This window comes from Narcine bancroftii, chromosome 10, assembly GCF_036971445.1.
Source record: "Narcine bancroftii isolate sNarBan1 chromosome 10, sNarBan1.hap1, whole genome shotgun sequence".
NCBI lineage: Eukaryota > Metazoa > Chordata > Chondrichthyes > Torpediniformes > Narcinidae > Narcine > Narcine bancroftii.
The window spans coordinates 108,240,447-108,265,509 of record NC_091478.1 but is presented as its reverse complement, the minus strand read 5'-3'; the positions used below and the strand labels follow the sequence as shown (position 1 = coordinate 108,265,509).

General features: G+C 40.2%; 1 protein-coding gene and 1 long non-coding RNA gene across 4 annotated transcripts in view; one reads left to right on the top strand and one right to left on the bottom strand.

Moving 5' to 3' along the window:
- The window catches only part of plcg2 (phospholipase C, gamma 2), a 141,440-nt gene that overhangs the window by 14,193 nt on the left and 102,184 nt on the right, over positions 1–25,063 (top strand). The window lies entirely within an intron of this gene.
- Positions 4,781–25,063, bottom strand: part of LOC138745107 (uncharacterized) — a 63,472-nt gene continuing 43,189 nt past the window's right edge. The window contains exons 2-3 of the long non-coding RNA XR_011346034.1: positions 12,824–12,944; positions 4,781–8,571 (exon numbers count right to left, since the gene is read on the bottom strand). This is a non-coding gene — a long non-coding RNA (uncharacterized lncRNA). The remainder of the gene's footprint in view (positions 8,572–12,823; positions 12,945–25,063) is intronic.

Here is a 25,063-nt window from a genome sequence, read left to right as displayed (position 1 = left end):
TCTCCCATACTGTAAAAGGGCTGGATGGCTTGGAGTTTGTCAAATGTGTTCAGGAAAGTTTTCTAAATCAATATATAGAGCTACCAACCAGAGAGAGTACAACACTGGATCTCCTTTTGGGGAACAAGGCAGGACAGGCAACAGAAGTATGTGTAGGGAAATATTTTGGGTCAAGTGATCATGATGCCATTAATTTCAAGTTAATTATGGCAAGGAATAGGTCTGGACCTTGGGTTGAGATTCTAAATTGGAGAAAGCCTAATTTTGAGGATTGGGATAAGTTGTTTACAGACAAGGATGTGTGAGTTAAGTGGAGAACCTTCAAGGATGAAATTTTGAGAGTACAGAGTTTGTATGTTCCTGTCAGGATTAAAGGCAAGGTTAGCAGGTATAGGGAACTTTCATTTTTGAGAGATATTGGGGATTTGATTCGGAAGAAGTAAGAGGTGTATAGCAGGTATAGGCAACATGGAGCAAATGGACGAGAGGGGTATGGAAGGTTATGGATGAACAAGAGGGTTATGGAAGGTTATGGAGTGTGTGCGGGTCATTGGGACTAGGTGGAAGAATGTGTTCAGCATGGACAAGAAGGGCTAAACTGGCCTGTTTCTGTGCTGTAATTGTTCTATGGTTATATAGGTACTTGAGTATAAAAGCAAGAAAAACTTCAAATCCTAAATCCTGATCTGTTTTTAGGAAATATTGAAGGTACAATTTCTCAATTGAAATTGGTTCAATTAGCATTAGCAGTTGTGAGAAAATATATCGCAATTACTTGGAAATCGGATACACCTTTAACATTGCCAAGGTGGCACGCTGAAATTCAAAGTTGCATCCCTTTGGAAAAAAGAACTTGCAATCTGAGAAATAAATATTCTATGTTTTTACAAATTTGGCACCCGTACACTCAAATAATGGGATTAAATTTGTAGTGGTATTTTTGTTATTCTTCTGGCCCCGAGAATTCTTTTCTGTACGTTTGCGTTAGAACTGATGAGTTGTACTGCAGGACATCTCTCTCTGCATCTCTCCTTTGTTGCTTTTTCCTTTTTTCATCCTTTTATACTTTTTCTTATCAATTTGCATTTTTCCTTTTTTTTGGATGGGAGGTTGGGTGGGAGGGAGGGGTTTTGGGGTGGGTTGAAAACCATCATGTATGTAATCAATTTGGTCTCTTTTTTGATATCCGTATATTATAGTTGTAGTTACTGCATTTATGGAATATTAAATAAAATATTCAAAAAAAGGATAGGCCTTGGTGAAGGGCTCAGGCCCTAAACATTGGTTGTATATCTTTACCTCCTTTGGACATTATGAGATTTGCTGAGTTTCTCCAGCATTTGAAAAAATATTTTATTTAAATTTTTTCCATACATGTAATTAATAAACTTTTAAATAAACAAATATTGATTAAATCTAAAATTGCAATGATTGCATCCTTTCCCTCACCTCCCTCCCTCTTTATAACTCCCACTCAAAAACTATACACAAAACATATAAATGTGATATATAGTTTTATCAAATATAGAAAAGATAGAAAACTAGTTTCCTGGATAGCTCAAAGGGTCAATTCGCACACTTGGATCCTATGGTATTTGTACAACCATTTTAGGGAAGAAGAATAACACGGCTCTTAAGAGGCCAGAAGTACATATTTACTCCTATATTTGCATATCAGGCTCCATATTTGTAAAAAGACAACATATGTATTTCTTGTTATATTTAATTTTCTTCAAAGGAAAACAACTTTGCATTTCTGCATTCCATCTCTCCATATTTAAAAATGCATCTGATTCTGCAATACACATCCTTGTCACCTCTAATGCTATTTTAATAAATTTCATTTGATAAAATTATAATTGTAACTTAGGTCTTGTTCCTTCTGTGTTCAAAGTCTGGATTTTGTGGAAATACGGTACCAATAATTTGTTCTAAAAATTCTCCTAAATCCACCCAAAAAGACCTTTCTTTAGAACATGACCAAGTAGAGTGTAAAAATGTTCATGTCTCCTCACTACATCTTAAAAATTTAACTGATAAATCTGATTTCATTTTATTCAATTTTTGCAGTTTTAAATTTAGTTGATGCAGATAATTATATTGAACTAATTTATACCTTACATTATAATGTTTGTCATAGAGTCTCGACAAAGATCTGACCATCTTTTCTGATCAGTTGTAATATTTAGATCTGCTTCCCATTTCTGTCTAGATTTGTGAACTAGTTTAATAGCGCCTGCTTGTAGTAAAAGGTACATTATAAATTTCTTGGTATTACCTTTCCTGATAAGAATTTCCAACTCATTACAAGCCTAGTAAAAACATTGTTGGTCCTAACTTTTCCCACAGAAATCCTCTCAATTGAAGATAGCTAAAAAGTGTATTCTGGGTTATTCCATATTTATTCCTTAATTGTTGAAATGACATCAATTGACCTTGTTCATAATAATCATATATTTTAATGCCTTTATGAAACTAAATATTTTAAAATTGATTATTTTTAGTAAAGATATAAGATTATTTTAAATCAAAGAAAGGTGTCTTAGGTTTTTCCAGCATTAGGTCCTCCAGCATTCTTGTGTCTTTACTGCAGTCATAGCGCCTGCAGACTTTTGTGTTTCACTCTAGACTTGTTACTATGTTCTCCATGTTCAGATTCTTCAGCCTGAAGAAGCAGCTTATTGGCATCTTTCTTGTCAGTCCCTCTCAGAATCTTGAATGTCTTCTTTCCATAACTTAAATTTTCAATTGAAGTAACAGTTTCAGAGTGAATGCTGCAATGTTTTGCTGTCAGTGTTTGGATGAGATGGTGAGAGAGGCTCTAATGTTATATCTTTAATTCTCCATGGCATATTCTTATGAGGCAGACTTCAGCATAGCAGTGCAGCCTTGTTAAAATTCTTTACCCTTTGCCTCTTGCACCTTGTACTCTGCCTAACTTACCGCAAAATATTGAAATGACTTTTTGCACCACTGTGGTATTTAAGTGGTTCGTTTGGTGTGTAGCATTTTATTATTCATTGATAGATCTCTAAAAATAAGTGTACTTAATTAACTGATTCCTAACACTTGTCTTCTGTCAACCACAATACATATGTACTAGCAGTTATAATTTACAGGAAATTATAAGCTTCAGTGCCATTTTTCTATGGGGCTAGAACAGCAGGAAATCCGTTTTGTGTAGTCCATGGCTTTGTGGCAGATTAATTTCAAAGTGGGATTTCATTGTGAACAGGCAGTGCAAAATAAACTTGAAAGTGTAACTAAAATAATAAAATTAATTAAAGTATTTTGATTGTGATGTGTAAGTACATTCATTTCAATATGCAGAATATTTTGTTTAAATATGTTGTTTTAATTTTGAAGCATTAACATATTATTATAACATTATTATATGTAATATGCCAGTTGATATTTATCTTGGTCAATTTCACAAAAACTGGAAAACAAATGATTAAGTGGGTGAATGTTGTTTGGAGTTGCAAATGCTGAGACACAGAATGCACGTATTTCAATGCAGTTTCAAGGGGATGTTGCCTTTTGCTTTGTGTTTCTGAGAATCTGCTCTCATTTCATTTTCTCCTTCCCCAGATCATCCATATCATTCTCTTGACTACCAATGATCCAACATTATGAGAATTTAAAAAATTTAAATTTAAATTTAGATATACGGCACGAAACAGGTCCTTTCAGCCCATGAGCCCGTGCTGCCCATCACACCCATTTAACATACAACCTAGTACTTTTTTTGAATGTGGAAGGAAACTGGAGCACATGGAGGAAACCCATGCAGACATGGGGAGAATATACGAACTCCTGACAGACAGAACCATATTCAAACCCGGGTCACTGACGCTGTAATAACATTGCACTAACTGTGCCACCCTCAATGCATGTAAGAGTTCTTTTATTTTTTCCCCGTTGTAGAATTCAGTATTTTACTTATCATTCTGTATCCAGAAGTCCATTCAATACAGTATTCACTCTCTTTCCATAAACTTTCAGACCAAAATTTCCTAACTTCGAAGTCTAGACCCATATTCTGTGGCTCAGTCCAGAAATTCAGTTTGAACTAATCGCTGTTTTGTTTTGTTTCTCTTAATAATTTCACACCCCTTCCCATCGATGTGATCTACTGGTATTGTTGTCTGAAGTGGGTGCATAAAATCATTGAGGACTCCTTCCACCCTGCACACAGCATCTTTCAGCTGATCCCTTTAGGGAAAAAATCCAGGAATGTAAGAGCCAAAGGCTCATTGTTTACCATTGTCGGTTTGGCTGCAGGCATCAGCGGCATCCTAGGGTCCAGAGGCTGCATGAGATCTATTTATTCCAGTGCGCACATGCTATTCCCTGGGGGTTAGTGCGTGCATAGGGGTTTTGGGCGGTTGACAGTTAACTCGCATTGACAGTAATGGTGGAATAAATGATGGGTGAGTGAGGCTCTGATATTTTCTTATGACCATTAGAGAGGGGAATTGATCATTAATGTTACTAAGTTTAAGAATGTTACCATGGATGTTATCAATGTTTTTGTGTTAATGAATAAACTAGCTTAAAACTCATCTGGACTTCAAAGTTAAGATCCCGCATAGCCTCTGAGTGGCTTTTTTATGTATAGTATCGCTACAAGGAGTATCACAGCCAGCACCACCAGGCTAAGGAACAGCTTCTTCCCATGGGCAGTGGGAATGCTGAACGACCAAAGGAACTGCTATTACAAATAAAATCTTATTAGTACTAACAAAGGAGCAGCAATGGAAAATTCACCAAACAATGGTCAATTCAAAATAATAGTTTTTATTAAACTATTAATAACATAATATTTCTTTCTTATCTCTAAACTTAACTCTATCTTAAACCCCACAATGCACAAATGTATGTGTGTGTATAGTGTGTGTGTGTGCGTGCACACGCACACGTGATGAAATACCAAATTATTACAGTTTAGGCATAATTCTGATAAGTCCATTTTAAATTTTCGCATCAAACTCTTGGGTAGAACTTGAAGATTTTTAAATTGCAGTCAGAGCATTTTGAAACATCATAACTTGAGACCTCTTTAAAATGCACAATTTTCTTTTGTAGAGCCATTTTCAGAGCAGTGTTTCTTCATACAAGTGATTTTGCAAACTCCCTCTTATCTTGCTTAAGAGTTATGTAGTCTGTTTTCCACAATGATTCCTTTCTTAATCAAGCATAGCCTTTTTTTCATGAGTCTGCCCTCTTTTAGAGACAGTTGGAGTTCCACTTTTGGTATTGCTCCTTTTATTATGGCGACCACAGACAGCCTTCCTTCTTTTAAAGGAATTAGTGGCTGCTTTTCCAATCCTGTTGATATAGGTTGGGCTTTTCTTCTTCATTTGATCCAAGAATGTCTGATTTTGATAATGTGTGGTATGACTTCTTTGAAGTCTTTCTGAACCTTTTTAATGCTAAAAATCATAACTGAATCTTTGTCTTCCTAAACTTAAAATCTAAGTAAATGTCTTTGTTTGATGTTTCTCTCCTGCTTCTGAGTAGTGTAGGATTGACCAGATAAATGCTTAAGTAAATAGTCCATTGTTCTCAGTGTCAAGAACCATCATTAAATCTTTCATCTCTCTGCCTCAACTATAGTTGCAGCAGATTCTGTCTCTGAGATTATGTCAGCTGCCATCTTGAAAGAATCCCCCTTTCTGTGTCTTTGTGCCCCTGAAACTAATCTCACAAAATAACCTTACTAAGATATATAAATATGAAACACAATAACATCAAACTAAAGATTAATCATAGCACATTCATTACACTGCTCACACAAACCATCCAAGACTCTCATATATACAAAAAAACCCCAACAATATTTAGTGATTTATTTGTATAGATTAAATACTTGTCCTACGTGTGTATTGTCTGTATGTATGTGTTATGTCTGGTTGTGTATCTCTGCATGTTTTGCACTAAGGACCAGAGAACACTATTTCGTCAGGTTGTACTTGTACAATGACAATAAACTTGACTTGACAACAATGCTCTCATTCAGTCTTAACCCATCATACACACTTGCCCTTCCAGTTTAAGAATGAAATAAACTTGTTACCCTATTGATGATGATATCCTGATGTTATACCAATCCACTTTGCCATCAGTTATCCTAATTTCACTACTATTGTAGATGTAATTGAAGAATTTTGCTCAGAAACACAGGAATGATAATTTTATAGATGTGAAGAAATGATAAAACCATGTGACCTCTCTGCAAAATATTCTATTTTTCTATAAGTCATCCCAACAGATAAGTTTACCAGTGCATTACTAACTTCTTTCAACAGAATTGATAAAGTAGCTATGGCATTTAGAAAGCAAAGGTGGATATAACTTCAGGAGGTGTAAATGCTTAAAATGGGCAATGCTGTTCAGAATCAATTACATTTTCCATTGAGATCGCTTTTATACATATTTAATTTGCCACCTTGTTAGTTTTCCTAGTAGGTACTGAAAGAGTCAATATACCTTCCCTAAGCTTATCAGCCTTGATGCCTCTTTTCTTTTTTTGAGGAGATCCTTCAAACATGCACTTTCGATTTATGCTCTAAAATCTGCTTGTGACGCAGAGGCAATCTTTGTTGATTGTGGTTGTTAGTCACCTTTGGATTTGCTTCTTTAAAGCCACTATATGAATATAGATTCTGATTGGAAATAAGAGTTTCCTCCAGTCAGATGTATTTGTAAAAACAAAAGCATTTTAATAGATGGCCAACTTGTAACATCATCTTCTGCCAGCTTTGTCAGAATTAGAAAGAAGTGAATTGTTGACTTGTATGGCAAGCTTACTGGCCAATTCACTGCAGAGGTACAAAGCCATTACTCTGAGCAATTAGTCTTTTAATGCATTGCACCAAGAGCAAATATTAAAAAATCCAGATTTTGTAAAATGTCTATCTAGTTCCCGAATGAAAAAGTTTTCCAAGTAAGTGATGATTATTCAAAATAATTAATCTGGAACGAGGTCAAATATAGAAGCAGGAGGCTGTGCATCTGGTTCACATTGGCTCACACATAAATCCTGTGCTTCGTTAAGTTGTGTAGGCCTGATTCTCAGTAACATCAAACTTCCCTTATATGTACAGAAATAAATTTATGCTGTTCATTTATCCATTTCCCCTCTGAAATTCATGTTGTATGTGGAGTGAGTTTCAAACAGGAGACAGCTTCAACATAATTATTCTCACTTTGTTCAAAGAAAATGGATAGCAGAAATGCCAAGCTCCAACTTTATAGAAGTAAAAACACAAAGCTGGAGAAACTCAGCAAGTCAAATAGTGTCCTTTATCTTCTTCTTCTTTGGCTTGGCTTCGTGGACGAAGATTTATGGAGGGGTAAAGTCCACGTCAGCTGCAGGCTCGTTTGTGGCTGACAAGTCCGATGCAGGACAGGCAGACACGGTTGCAGCGGTTGCAAGGGAAAATTGGTTGGTTGGGGTTGGGTGTTGGATATTTCCTCCTTTGTCTTTTGACAGTGAGGTGGGCTCTGCGGTCTTCTTCAAAGGAGGTTGCTGCCCGCCGAACTGTGAGGCGCCAAGATGCATGGTTTGAGGCGATATCAGCCCACTGGTGGTGGTCAATGTGGCAGGCACCAAGAGCTTTCTTTAGGCAGTCCTTGTACCTCTTCTTTGGTGCACCTCTGTCTCGGTGGCCAGTGGAGAGCTCGCCATATAACACGATCTTGGGAAGGCGATGGTCCTCCATCGTACTGCCATCTCTCTCTCCCCTCGCCTGCCTGAGTCGCGCTGTCATTTCCCCCCCTCTCGCCCGCCCAAGTTGCGCTACATCTCTGCCCCTCACCCACCTGAGTCGCATTGCTATCTCTCCCCTCTCACTCGCCCAAGTTGTTTTGCCATCTCTCCCCCTCCCACCCTTGCCTGCCCAAGTTTCACTGCTGCCTGCTCGCTTGCTGGCCTGAGTTTCAATGCCCTCTCACTCTTTCCCCTGCCCGCCGCTGTACCAGTGCCAGGGGAACAGCCCCCTTCTTGGTTCCCCTGTGTTGGTGATGGTAGAGTGCAGGTGTGTGGGAGATTACGGGTAGCAACAATGCCCATTGAACCGCCACCAGGTGCTTATAAAGTAGTGGGATGGATGGGATACATGACCTACCCAGCGCAATTTGATCTTCAGCAGCGTGGATTCGATGCTGTCGGCCTCTGCCACCTTGAGTACTTCGATGTTGGAGATGAAGTCGCTCCAATGAATGTTGAGGATGGAGCGGAGACAACGCTGGTGGAAGCGTTCTAGGAGCCGTAGGTGATGCCGGTAGAGGACCCATGATTCGGAGCCGAACAGGAGTGTGGATATAACAACGGCTCTGTATACGCTAATCTTTGTGAGGTTTTTCAGTTGGTTGTTTTATCATACTCTTTTGTGTAGTCTTCCACAGGCGCTATTTCCCTTGGCGAGTCTGTTGTCTATCTCGTTGTCGATCCTTGCATCCGATGAAATGGTGCAGCCGAGATAGGTAAACTGGTTGACCGTTTTGAGTTTTGTGTATATGAGATAAACTCTCATTACACACCCATTTCTTGCCCTTCCTGGATATCTGCAGTTTGCAAACAGACAAAACAGGAACATATAAATATACTTGTATATATGCTTATTATTTTCAATGGAATATCAAAGGCAGGGAAATGGGGCCGAGCGAGAGAATGGATCAGTTCATGATGCAATGGTAGAACGGCCTCGATGGAACTGATTTTGTTCTTATATCTTATGGTCTGAAATAAAGGTGCCTAAGCTTTTATCCGGAATTCCAAAAACCATAAACCGCGCCCCCCCCTCCCCCCAAAAGAAACTGGCACTTTTTTCGGTTCATGACATCTGTTTATCCAAGATGGAGTTTGGCACCAAACATGACCTGATGTAACCCTTGCTCAACTCTCATGTATCCCATCCATCCCACTACTTTATAAGCACCTCCCAATTGTCGTATACTGACACCCGTCCAGTGTTGGAGCACTTTCAGTCAGCCTGGTGGCGGTTCAATGGGCATTGTTGCTACCCGTAATCTCCCACACACCTGCACTCTACCATCACCAACACAGGGGATCCAAGAAGGGGGCTGTTCCCCTGGCACTGGTACAGCGGCGGGCAGGGGAAAGAGTGAGAGGGCATTGAAACTCAGGCCAGCAAGCGAGCAGGCAGCAGTGCGACTTGGGCAGGCAAGGGTGGGAGGGGGAGAGATGGCAAAACAACTTGGGCGAGTGAGAGGGGAGAGATGGCAGTGCAACTCGGGTGGGTGAGGGGCAGAGATGGTAGCGCAACTTGGGCGGGCAAGAGGGGTGGAAATGACAGCGCGACTCAGGTGGGCGAGGGGGAAGGGATGGCAGCACGACTCGGGCAAGTGGAGGAGAGATGGCATTGCGACTCGGGCTAGGGTGGTTGGGGGAGTGACAGAAGTTGGACTCGGGAAGGGAGGAGAGAAGGCAGCTAACTGGGGAGAGGGTTGGAGATGGCATTGTGTCTCAGGCAGGCTGGCTTAAAGGAACTGAAATCAAAATGATTTTGAAATCCAGAAGATTCCCAACAACGGCAGTTGTCTGCTCCCGACGATCCTGGATAAAAGATTAGGCACCTATAGAAACAGACTTAAGTGTTACTAATTTTTTTCTTCAGTTGATCAGTGACAATGCTTTATCATGGTTAAGGTGAGTGGAATGTTTCTGCTATCACTGGAAGGAAGCAGCAGTTTTCTGGAAATGAACTCCCTTCTGTGGTTAGTAAGGATCCTGGGTTGGAAGGTTAGCAGAGAATGTTGGCTTGTGGGTCACTCTAACCCCACTTCTATGTAACAGGAGAATCAGGGTTAAACTCACTTGATGGAGTCAACTTTTTTTCACCAAAAAATATTGATTGAATGACCAAAATCAATTTATGAAACAAAAAGAAAATCATTAAATGGCAGGTTAAATAAATGCTTTCTCTTCTCATAAAAATATCTGGAATTTAGACACCAACTAAAAAATTCAGATAGATAAGCTTGTTGTAAAAGAACCCCTTTTGTTTTCTACTTGATGTTCCTGCTAGTCCTTCAAGTTGGATGATAGCCAACATTCTGATGAGATTTTGAAAGAGAAATGCAAGAGATTAAGTGGGCGGCACTTTGGCAGGACTGGTTTCTCACTATGAAAGAAAATAAGTAAAGTGGTAGTGCAGCCAAATGAAAGAGGAAACTAGTTACTTATCTCAACTGCCACACATGGAAATGCTACAAAGGGAGATTTAGATACAAGCACGGAAACAGGTCCTTTCAGCCCACAAACACCCCATTACCTTACAACTCCTGTACATTTTTGAAGGGTGGGTGAAAACTGGAGCACCTGGAGGAAACCCACACTGACACGGGGAGATTATACGAACTCCTCACAGACAGTGCTGCTGGATATCTGTCCACATGTTGTACTTTAAAATCAGTCATCCTAGCAATAACACATTTGAAGCTGAAGTTCATCTATAATTTGTGAAATCTATTCAGGAATGTTGCAAACATTAAAAAAAGGTGTCTACAGCACATTGACTCCAATTATGATGTAACTTCAATGGAATGTAATGCCCTTGTCAGCTTGAATGACTGCCTCAGATCAGCACCATGTCACAGGAGCAACAGCTATCAAGATCAAATAATTAGCATATTCTTTCATTTACCATTGTGTGGTGACTCCGTTGTTTAGAACAATGTTGTTCAATAGGCTTTGCAGGTTTAGCCACAACATTCTTTCATATCAAGGTAGTGAGGCCTTCATAATGCTCTAAAAGAATACTGGTTACAAATTCACTGATGCCCATTCTCCTGCTGGAATCAATGAAGTCGCTGGAGCAATGTTTCAGACATCTCACAAAAAACCCCACAACTTCAATTGTGCATTTTGTGCCTCTAAACCAGAAATGAATTTGCAGGCATCAGATTTTCTACTTTAATTTCACCAACAAATGCGCGGCAAGATTGTGCTGGATGTATTTGATGTGTAAGTATGAACATTGAGATGATAAAAGTGTTATCTGTTGTATTTACAATCAGAAATGGAGTTAGGGAGGGAAAAATTATGCATATGTTGCTTGTACTCTGGGCTGCAGGCTGTTGGAGGCTGGTTCTTGGGAACAAGGTGGAGCCGGGATTTGAAAGGTGCTGAAGGTTACTGATGAATCAAACAGGAGTCTCTTCAGCTATGGCAGCTGTGGGAATGCTGGAGTCCAATCCATGGATATTCAATGATTATTTTATTTGTCATTTTAAATATATTTAACAATCAATAATCATACCAAATACAAAACATCAAGAAAACCTCCTCCCTCCCCTCTATGTCTTATTAAATAGAGAAAGAATGAAGAAAAAGAGACACAAAAAAAAATCATCCCATTGTCAGTGCATACAATAAAACATATGGAGACCCTAATACCACAGTTAAAATCTTTACAGAGGTCTACTGGCTGGCCAGTAGCGATCGTAACCCTATATTGGCACCAGTGAGGTCCCTATATGCTCTAAATAAGACTGCCAGATTTTTAGGAAGGTGTTATATCCCTTCCTGAAATTGTATGTGACCTTTTCAAGTGGGAAGCAGCTACTCATCGCCAAAAACTGCCTATCCATGAGTAGATGGGAGTCAGACTTCCGTGTCACTGCTATGTACTTCCTGCCACACATAAGGCAATATATGTGAATTGAATTTGAGAATTAATTAGTGATCTACCAACCGTGATAAAGTTCCCCAGAAGACGAAGCTCTTGGTCTACTGGGAAGGTGACTCCACTGATCTAGGTTAGGGTGTCACAGAGGTCATACCAGAAGGGTACTCAGTGATTCTCAAGGGACTCGTTTTTGCTTTTCATTCTCCCTTACTGTAAGGGGTGTCAGGCAACACTCATGGCGACTTTGTTTGCCTTACGACAAGTCACCTCAGCGATAAATGACATCGGCCAGTTCTTCATCCTGGGTGACATAATTTTATTCAAACACAACTTTATTCAAACAGCTGTGGCGGGCGGGGCACATCATAGGGCTTTGTTGGCTGAATGTTTGATCCCTCCCATCTTCACCAAGGAGTTGTGTGTTGCTTTGAAGAACATTTTAAAATTTTTACTTCAATGTTTATTTATTCTTTATTTTAATTTTTTTATGGACGATTTTTTTTTGCTGTTTGCTTGAATCCGGATATCAGATATTTTAATGAACATTTGGACATGAACAGCATTGGGCATCAGAGAAAGGAGAATTAGGGCTGCAGTGGTTGAATTGACGATCAGACCACTGGTGTGTCACTTAGTTGGATGGGCTAGGGGCAGTGAGTCAGACAGAGACATGAGCAGAGACCCTTGCCATTGGTAGGGTAGAACAGCCAATCTCAATGGGGCTCTATGGCTATCTACAGGGGCCACAGCACCTACAAGTAAATGTCTTGTTTTCTTTTTACCTCATGTAACATAAATATTTTCATGCTTTTTATGCAGTTGGTGGGAAAGAAGAATGGAAGAAACTAAAACTTGACTGTTTCACAAGGAAGGGGGCCCATAAACTTTGAGCAGAGTCCTGGGGGGGACATAGCCAAAAAAAAGTTGAACATAGTTGGGGTAGATGATGTCCCCAACTTTTCTTTAAGGAATGCTCTTTGAGACCCAGAAGATGGAGTCACAGAAATGTTATCTAGTCCCATATGCAATGGGAAGCACTACTGCAATGGTTCGGATATTCAAATGTAGCTAAACACTAATTGAAATGAATCTGGTAAAATGACAATGCTGGAGAAACTGAGCAGGTCACACAGCATACTTATAGAGCAAAGACAAAGGTACATTACCAACATCCTTCAGGGTCTCGTACAATGACCGTTCAAAATGTACCAGGAGTGTAGGTTAATGGAGTGGAAGTTGGGCGGCACAGACTCATGGGCTGAAATGGCCTAATACCTTGCTGTAAGTCTAAATTTAAAAATAAAGAAATAAAAATTTAAACGATTTAGAAAAGCATCTTAAAGACACCGATGAATTTATCTTCCATTTTATCACATCAAATTAGATTTGTCCTGTCCCCACATTATAGGAGGGATATCAATAAGGTAGAGATGGTGCAAATAAGATTTACTAAAATGTTGCCTGGATTGCAGTATCTAGAATACAAAGAAAGATTAAGTAGACTGGGTCTTTATTCATTGGAGAGTAGAAGGTTGAGGGGGGATTTGATAGAGGTATATAAAAATTATGAGGGGGTTAGATAGAGTAGATGTGAATAGGTTCTTCCCCTTGAGGGTAGGAGAGATTGAAATGAGAGGTCATGAGTTAGGGGAAGAAGCTGAGAAGGAACATGAGAGGGAACTTCTTCATTCAGAGAGCGGTGGCTGAGTGGAATGACCTTCCGGAAGAGGTGGTTGAAGCAAGGTCAATTTTGTCATTTAGGAGAAATTGGATAGGTGCATGGATGTGAGGGAATTGGAGGACTATGGGCAAATTGCATTTAAATGGGACTAGAGGAGATCACTTAAATCAGTACGGACTAGAAGGGCCAAGATGGCCTGTTTCCGTACTGTAATTGTCATATGGTTATATGGTGATGTGGAATATATACTGACTGGTTGCATCACAGCCTGGTTTGGATTCTTGCAGGAAATGGAAAACCCAGCCAGGTCTATCAGGAGCTTTGACATCTTGTCCATCTGCGTGAGTTGCTGCCTCAAGTCTACCAATGCCATAACGGGTCACTATCACATTGACCAAACTCTGGAGTAGTGGGAAATGTGACAGATTTCCTTGCTGTCAAATCACCAAAGCAAATGGGGCAAACAGTGCAGTGGAGTTGAAGGTTTCAGCTAGCTTTAAACAAGTTTACATTGTTTTAAATTCCTTTGAATTTTCAGTGTTTATACTTTATAACATGTCCCGGGTAATTTCAATTGTTTTTGAAGTTTGAAGGCACTGACAAACTGATAATAATACTTCGTGTTTAGTGCCTGGGTGAACAGGGCATCAGCGGCTATTGGAACCATTCTGTTGGTACACCATACTGTACTAATGACTTGGGACCCAGCTTCCAGTGGAAGAAACTGGCGACCTTGGGCCACCAGTTTTTGCATTATTTTTGAGAAAGGAAACAATATAAATCAGCAGACCAGAAAAAAATCATAATTTTGTTCAACAAATAATGTTGTCTTTCATTGTGGATTTAAGAAAACAACCACCAAGAATGGAAATGATTTAAGGCTTTCGAGGGATGAATGTTAAGCATGTGGCAGCAGCTCTCTGTATCCACAGGTGGTAGTTGAGAAAAAAGTGATGTTTGTTCCATTTGAGCTGGACTTTTTGGAGCGTAGAGAGATGAGAGGAGGCCTGTTAGAGGTCTGTGGGATTGTGATGGGCACAGATAGGGTGGACAGCCAGTGCTTTTTAATCAGAGGAAAGAATAGCAAACACCAGAGGGACATGTGTACAAAGTGAAGGGAGGGAAGTTTAGGGGAGACATCGGGGTAAGTTTTTTAAACAGAGTTAAGGGTGTCTGGAATTCCTTGTCAGGGATGGTGATGGAGGCTGAAACATTATGGACATTTAAGGGACTCTGAAACAGGCACATGGATGGAAGAAAAATAGAGGATTACAGTGTAGGGAGGGTTTAATAGTTTTTTGAAGGAATATATGGGTTGTCACAACATTGAGGGCCAAAGGGCCTGTACTGTGTGTTATGTCACTGATGTGATGGTGACCATTGAAATTCCACATCTTCCTTCAGTAACTCACTGATGTTTGCTGTGTAGTCTGACATATGTGGTATAAAGGAACTCATGTAGAGGACCAACCCAAGGAAACTTCTGAATTCCTTTTCGTCCTTTGGGTGCTCCATCTCGGCAATAACTTTAACATTCTCTGGTCTTGGCTTTACCCCATCAGTAGTGGACACTATTCCGAAGAATTGGCATTCTTTCTCTTTTATAATATATTTGTCTGCATTAACTTTAATTCCAGCTTATATTTTTCTCTCCATGGCATCGTGCAGATGAAGATCGTGAGTTTTTCTATCTCTGCCAAAAACCTGGATGTCATCTGCTAAGCTGACAACACCTTTGCATCATCAATCTTCTGTTAGGCCAAAAGGTAGTCGCAAGAGCTTGTAATGACCAAATAGAGCAGTGAATGTTGTTAGTAGTGTTGATTCCTCATCTAGTTTCACATTCCAATATCTGTTCTTAGCATCTAGCTAGACACCGTAGTTGAAGTAAAAACACAATGCTGTAGAAACTCAGCAGGTCAAATGGCGTACTTTATACAACAAAGATAAAGATACATAACTAATGTTTCAGGCTTGAGGCCTTCATCAAGGTGTGGACAAATGTAAGCAGTCACCCGAATAAAATGGTGGGGGGGTGTGGGGATGGAGGAGCACAGTCCCACAGGCAGGAGGTAATAGATAATCTCTTCTCCATGCCTCTGTCTTCTTTCATCCAGGTCTCCACCCCCTTCCCTCTCCCTATCTCCTGGAGTGTCTTCCTTCCCTCATCCACCGGCCTGTGCTCCTTCCCCTGTCACTTCCCCTACCAGCTTGTTCAGGTCTGCCCACATTTTGTTCATACCCTGATGAAGGGCTCAAGCCTGAAACGTTAGTTATGTATCTTTATCTTTATCGTATAAAGTACACTGTCTGACCTGCTGAGTTTCTCCAGCATTGTGTTTTTAATGGAAAGTACACCGAGTCTCTGACACTTACTGAAAACGTCTGCCCTCAAAGGGTTAACAGTACAAAAAGATAATGGAGGAATTGTGCAGATGTATTGCTTAGAATGCAGTTATTGCACCAAGTCAAGATCCAACAAAAAAAGAAAGAGTATGCCTTCCACACCTCCCACCCCTCACCCCTCACCCCTCACCCCTCACCCCATGCAAATCATATGCAAACCAGGGCCCCTTGTAATTCAGCACGTCAGGCAACAGGAAGTGTGTCATATGTTATGATGACAATTTTACATAAAGTCTTCCATTGATCATTTATGATTTAATTGATGCATCCTTACCTGTATTCAAATGACAGAAAAATCACAATTGTAGACATGGGTTACTATGTTAATTAAAAAAAAATAATTGATGTACCTTAAAGGCTTTATTTTCCCCACAGTTCTGAAAAAGGTTTGTACAGAATCAGTAGTGCCATTTCATGTGACTATTATTTCTGAGAATTATCCCTCTTCAGGTTCCACACCATCTTAGGTCTCCAGTCTCTTTGCCATCGTCCAACTTAGTGAGATTTATTCTATTCATGTGCATTTGAAAGTTACCAGAGATTGACCTACTGTGGAAGGTGCTCTTACCATTACGTTTGCAACAATGTCCTTGAATGTAGGTAGGAACAGCATCAGAGCTTAAAATGGCAGCATACTCTGGATCAACATCAAGCCCCAACATTCTCCACCCCATCTATCCTGTGTGTGCCAGACTGTTTGTCCAGTAGCCAGTCCTGGATAAATTTTCCTTGGTTTTAAAAATACGCTGGCCTTGAAATTGTAGCTTCCACTATTGGTATGCTATTTGATTGCTGTGGGGCTCTTCAGTTGGTCATGGGCATGATGCCTATTCACTCCTTGGTATTAGGACAGGCATTTACATTCATCTTAAAAGCTGATTCAAAGTGTCAGAAGGAAAGTGGCAGTACTCAAAGATCTAGAGTGACAACTAGGGATCAACTCAGACATAAGAGGAGCAGGATGTGGAGGAGAAGGCTGTGGTCAATAAGGGGATGGCTGGGAGTCAACGACTGTTCACGCTGCTGACTCATGACTGCACCACCAGATTCAGTTCTAACAGAGTCAACCAGTTTGCAGGTGATATAATGGTAGTTGGCCTGATCGGCCACAATGATGAGTCAGCTGACGATGAGAAGGTTGAGATGCTCATAAAATGGTACGAGAACAACAACCTGAATCTCAACATGAACAAATTGAAGGGGATATTTCTGGACTTTAGGAGGAAGAAGGTTTATCATTCTCCACGGCACATCAATGGAGAGAGTGGAGAGCACAAAGTTCCTTGGCGCGCTTTGAAATACGGCCTATCCTGGACCAAAAACACCTTCATTAGTCAGGAAGGCGCATAAGGTGTTTGAAGTGGACAAGTTTACTGGCCTCCATCTTAACAATATTTTACTGGAGCACAATTGAGAGTATCTTGTGTGGGACAATGTCTGTAAAGCATCGGATTGGAAGTCAATATGGAGGATCATCAAAATGGCCAAAAGATCACTGGGGTCTTCTTTCCTCTATTGATGATATTTAAATAGGTCTCAAAGAATTATTGAGGACTCTTTCCATTCAGCACACAGTATGTTTGACTCACTACCATCAAGGAGGTGGTACAGTAACATCAAAATCAGGATTGTCATGCCGGGAAATTGTTTCTTCCCACAGGCTATGTATGAGATTGATGAACAGTATCCTCTAATTGCATAAATCATCCAAAAGTATTGAGATATTTATTTTAAATTATAGTTTAGGTATATATGTGATTACAATGTACTGTATGTATATTGTGCATGTATGTGTGTGCACCGTAGTCACTACTTCACAGAGTTGTATATGCACAGTCAGATGATAATGAACTTGAGTTGGAATTGATTGGTATAACGAGTTCCCATTTCATTTTAGTATGGCTATCACTTTAAGGGTTAACAAATCAAGCTGCAAACATGCACAGCTTTGGAGAGACTGGGGTGGCAACAAACTTGTACAGCATGGACCAACTTAACTACTTTTGAAAACAGAGGAAATGAGTTGCTTTTCCAGGGACACAAGTGGAGAGAGTCATGTGAGTGAAAAACATTAAAGGAACAGCACACTTTGTGATCAGGAGCCATGTTAAAAGGAACAGCCTGGAGTGAGCAGCAGTCATCTGAAGGAACACTACTGGAGTGGCTCTGAGTGGTGATGGACAATTTGTTTGAATCTCCCTGTCAGAAGAATTATCGAAGCACACTGAGACCAAAGGAAAGGTCTTTTTTATTGACCTTTGCCAGGGGTTTAGAAGCTTTGTGGAAGTCACACATTTCCGTTCTCCTATGAAAGGAAAAGGGGAGTTGTGACCACCACTTGTCTGAAAGGACATTTGCTCTGCAAACAACTCGACAAGGATTCTTGAGTTTTTAGCAGTCTGGTCACTCAGTCCCTCCCACCTCCTTCGTGATTACTTCTTTGCATCAGTTTAAGAGTCTTCGTGTCCACACTGGATGTCTAAGGCTGACTTTGGAATGACTTTCCAGAATTGTGCCTTCGCTGTAATGGTTTTGGGTATCACACACACACACAAACACATATAAGTCTATTCACACATAGTTGGGGGTTTTGTTTAGATAGGTCAAGAAGGTGATATATTATTAGTAATATAAACAAAAATATTATTTTAAAAATCACACTGTCCTGGCCAATTTCTATGGCTGCTAGTCTGTGACATAACAATAGTATTTAGCTTGTGGAAGCGACTGGAAGAATAGAGCTGGTTGGGAGGGGTAGAGTGCCCCGCTAATGTGATTCATGTCATGAGATGTCTGATTCAGAATCAGGATCAGAATTTATTGTCGTGAATATATCAAAAAGTTAGTTGTTACAAACATTTATATAAAAGCATCTTACAAAATAAATAAAAATAGTGCAAAAAAAAGAAAACATCAAAGTGAGGCAGTGTCTTTGTTCATTAATTATTCAGGAATCTGATGGCAGAGGTGAGGAAGCTGTCCTTGTGCCGCTGAGTGCTCAGGCTTCTGCAGCTTTTCCCCGATGGTAGCAGAGTGAAGAGGACATGTGGATAGAGGCTGCTTTTTTTAGACACTTCTTGTGGATGTCCTCGATTGAATGAAGACTGGTGCCCGTAATATCGCAGGCCTCTGGATTTTTTTCTTGTCTTAAGCATTGGCACATCCATTCTATACAGTAATGCAACCAACCAGTATGTTCTCTCTCCATGGTATACCAGTAGAGGTTTCCGAGAGTCTTCAATGACATACCAAATCTCTTCAAACTCCTCACAAAGTATAGCCACTGGTGTTACAGAATATAGATATGTTTTTGGGAGATAAATTGGGGCAGGGTTTTTAGTGTAGGTCACATACAAACACTTTAAAACAGATCTTATTTAAAATACTGGAGTTCTGCTCATGACAGACATATCAACCCCAGAACCATTGCAGAAGCTTTGGAGAGTGCCCAAGAAACTTCACTAATGGATTGTTGTTTACAAAACACTAATGGATTGTTGTTTACAAAAAGGCAACAGGTGAAAGAACTTGTCGGAGCCACATTCTATCTGGAGGGGAACTTGCTGTTCTAAGAGGGTCATGTAGTTTTGCAAGCAGAGAGAGTCAAATGGGCTTTCTCTCTCAGGGAGAGAGAGAGTGAGAGAGAGACAGAGATCAGTTCTACAGTGTTACAGTTAGCAGCAGAAACTGGGACTAGAACTGGGACTAGAACATTTGGAAGACGGGTTGTGAGTGCTTGGCTCAGCCTGGTCAAGCCCTTGTGGTTCATGGAAGAGGAGAGGACTGGCTGTCTAATGTTTCACTTGAAATAAGAGAAACAAGAAGGAACTCTGTGGTGACCTGAAAGAAAGAGATTATCATCTGGAGAAACCTGAGGGGGAAAGTTTCTTCAGCAAGACACTGAAGTGACTGATTAAAAAAGGAATTAGTTGTGGGTGTCAGTGGACAACGAATCTCTCTCTGAAAACCGACAAGAACCTTCCTGAGACGTAACCATTTACCTTTCAAGCAACAAAGCCTGGTGAATTTTATAAATGTTCAATTCTGTGCACAGTCTAAGAATTGCCTGCAACCAGTGAACTTGGAGGAATGAGAAGTGAGATTGGACTGTGAACCAAATAACTTTTCTGAACTTACACACATATTATATACAGGTGTTCTTAGAATTAGAAGGGGGTTAAGTTAGGTTAGTTAAGTCAATAGTGATGTTAAAGTGTGATTCTGTTTTCATGTTTAAAGATAATTAAAAACAACTTTTGTTTAAGTAACCATTTGTCTTGTTGAATATCTATTGCTGCTTGGTTTTGGGGTCCTCTAGGCTCGTAACACTGGTGAGCCTTCTTCATGATTGTATCAATATGGAGGCTCCAGACCAATGCTCAGAGACATTGACTACCAAAAGTTTAAAGTTCTTGATGCTCTCCATTGCTGACTCCTCGATGAGGATTTGTTCGTGTTCTCCTGATTTTTTTTTCCTGAAGTCCACAATCATATCCTTGGTTTTGCTAAGGTTGAGTGTAAGGTTGTTGTTGTGACTGCATTCAATTAGCTGATCTATCTCCCTCTTGTGCACTTCCTCATTCTACTTCTGGAATGAAATAAAACAGCCTGGAAATGGTCTGTTTAACATCTCTCCTTGGGAAGAGTACACTTCCTAGCAATAAGCAATGTTATGTAATTGAATTTATGGGCTCATGTCTTTAGTCTTCATCGGGGCAGCATGGTACGTGTAGTGGTACGTGTAGTGGTTAGCCTTGTCCATGTTGAAACTCAGGTTATTGTTTTGCACCTTTCTATGAGGTCCTCAACCTCCTCTCTGTAATGTGACTCATTGTTGCCAATGAAGCCCAACTAATGTATCAACTGCAAATTTGATTACTCTGTTAGAACAAAATCTGGCAGTGCATTCATGAGCAGCATGAACAGTGGCAGGCTGAGCACATAGCCTCCCAAGTCAGGCCCTTCTTGACCACAGCCCTCTTGTCTATATCCTGATCCTCTTATGGTTGAGTTGAATTTAACGCTGTCAGTCAGGACTTGAAGTCCTCCTCGTGCCTGAGTGGGGTTCCACTGAGTGCTCAAGTTTCTTCCTACATTCCTAAAATGTATGAAGTTAGTAGGTTAATTGGTCACATGGTTGTATTTGGGCACCACAAGCTCATGGGCCGGAAGGGCCTGTACTGTCCTGTGTCTCTAAATTGAAAAAAATTGAAAATAAATTCTATATATCGCTGCTAGTTTCTTTAGCTATTGTCTCCCCCTGCTCTTGATGAAATCCTTTTAGATTCTGAATTAGATTTCATGTAACCATTCTGTTCGTTTTTTCATGTTCTGGATGATGTGGTCCCTTGATGATTGCTGCTGCTCTCTGATGGCAATGTTTCCTGTAGATGTTTTCAATGGTGGGGAGAGTTTTACCCATGATATCCTGGGCTGCGTCCACTTCCTCTTGCAGGTCTTTTTGCTGAGGGGTATTGGTGTCCCCATGTTAGATCATCATGCAGCTGGTCAGCACACTTTCCACCACACATCTGTCAAAATTTGCCAGGGTATCCAATGTCATACCAAACCACCTCATACTCCAGAGGAAGTAGAGGCATCATTGGGATTTATATTATCCACACAGATTTAGTCAATGAATCTAATGACAAGTAAATCCAACGTCCACAAATTATCTGGTTTCTAGAAACCCATCCCCATCATTCTTTCTAATAAAATGGTTGAGTCATCAATATAGAAAACGAATTGCCTCCCTTTTCACCATGGTTCATATTATGTAATATATCTGACAAATTCGTACCGGTTTCATTAGTTCTATGATATTGAGATCAACGGAAAAGTTAATTGTTTGGTGGTAAGAGTAGGAAGATATGAGAGAAGATCAAAGAGGCATTGTGTGGTTGGAGACATTGTGTGGGACCAGAGATCATTTGACGTCGTAAATCAATCAGGACTGTAAATATAGATACAGAAGGATATAGAAGGATCTGAATAGATGTAATTAGAATTTCCTTCATGGCAGGAAATCTGTCTTCATTTGTTTCAGCCAATATGTTTGACAAATGTTATTCACACTTGATGCTCTGTGAAATATCTTGGTTAAAGGGGAAATTAGTGTTGGACAATCGAGTGACACAAAACAGACTTTTGGGCAACCATGTGGTCGCTGACCATCAAACACCCATTCACCTGAATCCTATTCTATTTCTAATTATTTTATTTACAGCACGGTAGAAGCCAATTTCGACCATTTAAGCCTACACACAATTTTCACGCAAATTAACCTACAATCACATGCGTTTTGGAGAGGGTGGGAGGAAAACAGAAGATCCAGGGAAAACAGATGTGGGGGAAACATACAAACTCCTTACAGTCAGAGCTGGATCCTGGGTCACTGGCACTGTAACATTATGATCAACACCCCACTTTCTACCATTCATCGAAACACTGGGAACAATTAACAGTGGTAAATTAACCTTCCAACCCTTGGCATATGGTTTCCTCCCACCTTCAAAAAACCTACAGGGTTGGTAGGTGAGTTAAATGGCATGGGTTTCAATGGTTGGTGTTGGCCTCTATGTACTATGTTGTATTGTTAAATTTTAAAAATTAAATACAGGAACTAACTAGACCAGCAATTCTCAATGGGGCCAAAGCACATTTAAGGGGTGCCATGGATTGAAATTTGAAAATATTTTAAAAGTATTTTTTATGGAGTCGGTCGGACAGAAGTACAGACAACTAACTAAATCTGACTGCTGAGCAGAGTCTTGAGGCCAAAGCCAAATAAAAAGCTGAGAGTGGCTGAACTAGATTACCCTTTGGAAATCTACTGGATCAATTAACCTGCATGGCACCATTACTATTGGATGAAGAACTATTAAACTTATCAGGAACAAAAAATATCTTGAGATTGTGAAACAAAAAATCTGAAGATGTTGAAAATCTGAACTAAAAAGAGAATGCACTCTAGGTACACAAGAAAATCTGCAAATGCTGGGGTCAAATACAGTTCCTGTCAAAAGATTCAGGCCTGAAATGTTGATTATCTTTCTTCCTCTCGATGCTATGTGACCTGCTGAGTTTCTCCTGCAATTTTGTGTATTGAGAAGTACTGAAGATCAGGCAGCATTTGTAGATGGGCATGGTCTTATTGTGGGAAAACGGATCAGCTCATGAATGAATAGCGGGACACTCTCGATGGAATGAATAGCCTATTTCTGCTCCTTTGTCATATTCTTATGGTCTTATTTAATGTTTTACCCCCTCCATAAATCTTCGTCCGCGAAGCCAAGCCAAAGAAAAATTTAATGTTTAATGGCAATGACCGTCCATTTAATAGCTTAATTTATTTTATGGAAGATTCCAAATAAATTTTAATTTAACAAATTAAAAAACAAATTTACCCAGTGCTCAGGTGATCAGGTGTATTAATACCGTAAGTTAGTAAGTGCTCACTGAAGTAGCATTTGTTGAAATTCTGTCTTTGAAATTTGCTTCCAGCAAAGTCAGATTCAGTGGACTTGCTACAGTCTACTTCAAATATTTCTTTAAGATTATGCAAGCCTGCTCCATCCAAATATTGTCATTCAAGATATAAATGCAGTTCTTTTGACCCTGCTACCACGAGGAAATGCGAGAATACCCTGGTGCAGTAGCTGGTTAAATGAATTGGTAATCAATTTTTCACATGGTACATTAAACCACTTTCCCTTTAGCACTCCCAAATATTCCTGGGCACAATTTCAATATAAGGGGAAGAACTTTGTCAAGGCACCAAATAAAGAGAGCAGAGAAGATAGATGGAGAGTTGTTCTAATATAAACAATTATATAAACTGGGAAGGTTGGAGTATACAATATAGAAAGACAAAATAGGATGTTTCAGCAGGGGGGTGCCCTCCAATTTAGAGAGAAGTCATGCAGCAGCATAAAACATACCAAACAAGAAGTTGACATGCTGGAAAACTGGAGCAGCTCACAGAGTGTTGGAGGAGATCAACAGGAATGTCTGCAAATGCTACGATTGTAATGCAACGTGCAAAAATGCTGGACAATCTCAGATGATCAAACAGGATCCGTAGAAATCAATAGATAGTCGCCGTTACAGGCTGAAAACCCTTCATTAGGAATGGCAAAAACCAGGCAGCCTGATTAAAAAGGGTGGGGGGGAGGAGGAGTGCAGATGAATACAGGTGGGAGGGGGAAGTAAAGAAAGGAGCTGAAAGGTGATTGGAGAAGGAGTAAAGGGCTAAGAAAGATACATTCGGAAAGGAGGAAGTATGGTGTGGGTGAAAGGCAGGTAGGATGGTCGAGGGGAAAGAGAAGGAATGGGGTGGAGGCAGGAGAGTGGGCTACCCTCGCACTCTGAATACTGTAGTTCAATGGTTTCCTCAAACCATGGTCTGTTTGAATTTAGAGAAAATTAGAAGTGCTACATTTGATTCCTCTGTTAAATTTGAAGAAACTTGGTGCCCATTCATACCATTTCTTCATATGATACGTTCTAACATTTTCACTGATTTATTGACAAGACAGAGAGTAGTGCAGTTTCTCTAATTTACGTGTGACGCCCAACGTGGCAGTTCATTAAAACAGGCATTCTTAACATTTTTTTTTTCGCCTATGGCCACCTAAGACCCTGCTCAAAGTCACCCCTTCCCTGTGATGTAGTCAAGTTTTGGTTTCTTCCATACTTCTCTCCTACAGACTACATTAAAAAAATTAATCTTATGTGAGGTGAAAAGAAAACAAGGCTTTTACTAAAATGTGCTGTGGCCCCCGATTCGGGGTGGGGTGGGTTGGGTGTGTAGGATCCTCTTTGAGAATGGCTGCATTAAACCATGACACCTATGTCAGAGTGAGAAAGAAAGGGAAGTGGAATTCAAGTGGCTAGCCACCAGGAAATCGTTGCTGTTGCAGCAAACAGTGGAGGCGCTCAACTCATCCACCACCTTCACCTTGTGCCTGTAAACTTGGTGCTTTTGAAGTAAAGCCAGAAACCATCATCAGATCAGCTCCTGTCTGCGGGAAGAGAAACAGAGCTAACATTTTGGGTCAAAAACCATTCATCAGACATGGGAAGGGAAAAAAACAAAAGGTGAGGTGGAGGGAGGGGTGACTGACAGGGTAAAAGTGAGTGATAAAAACACAATGCCTGAGAAATTCCGCAGGTCAAACAGTACACTTTCTTTCTTTTCTTTCTTTGGCTTGGCTTCGCGGACGAAGATTTATGGAGGGGTAATGTCCACGTCAGCTGCAGGCTCGTTTGTGGCTGACAAGTCCGATGCGGGACAGGCAGGCACAGTTGCAGCGGTTGC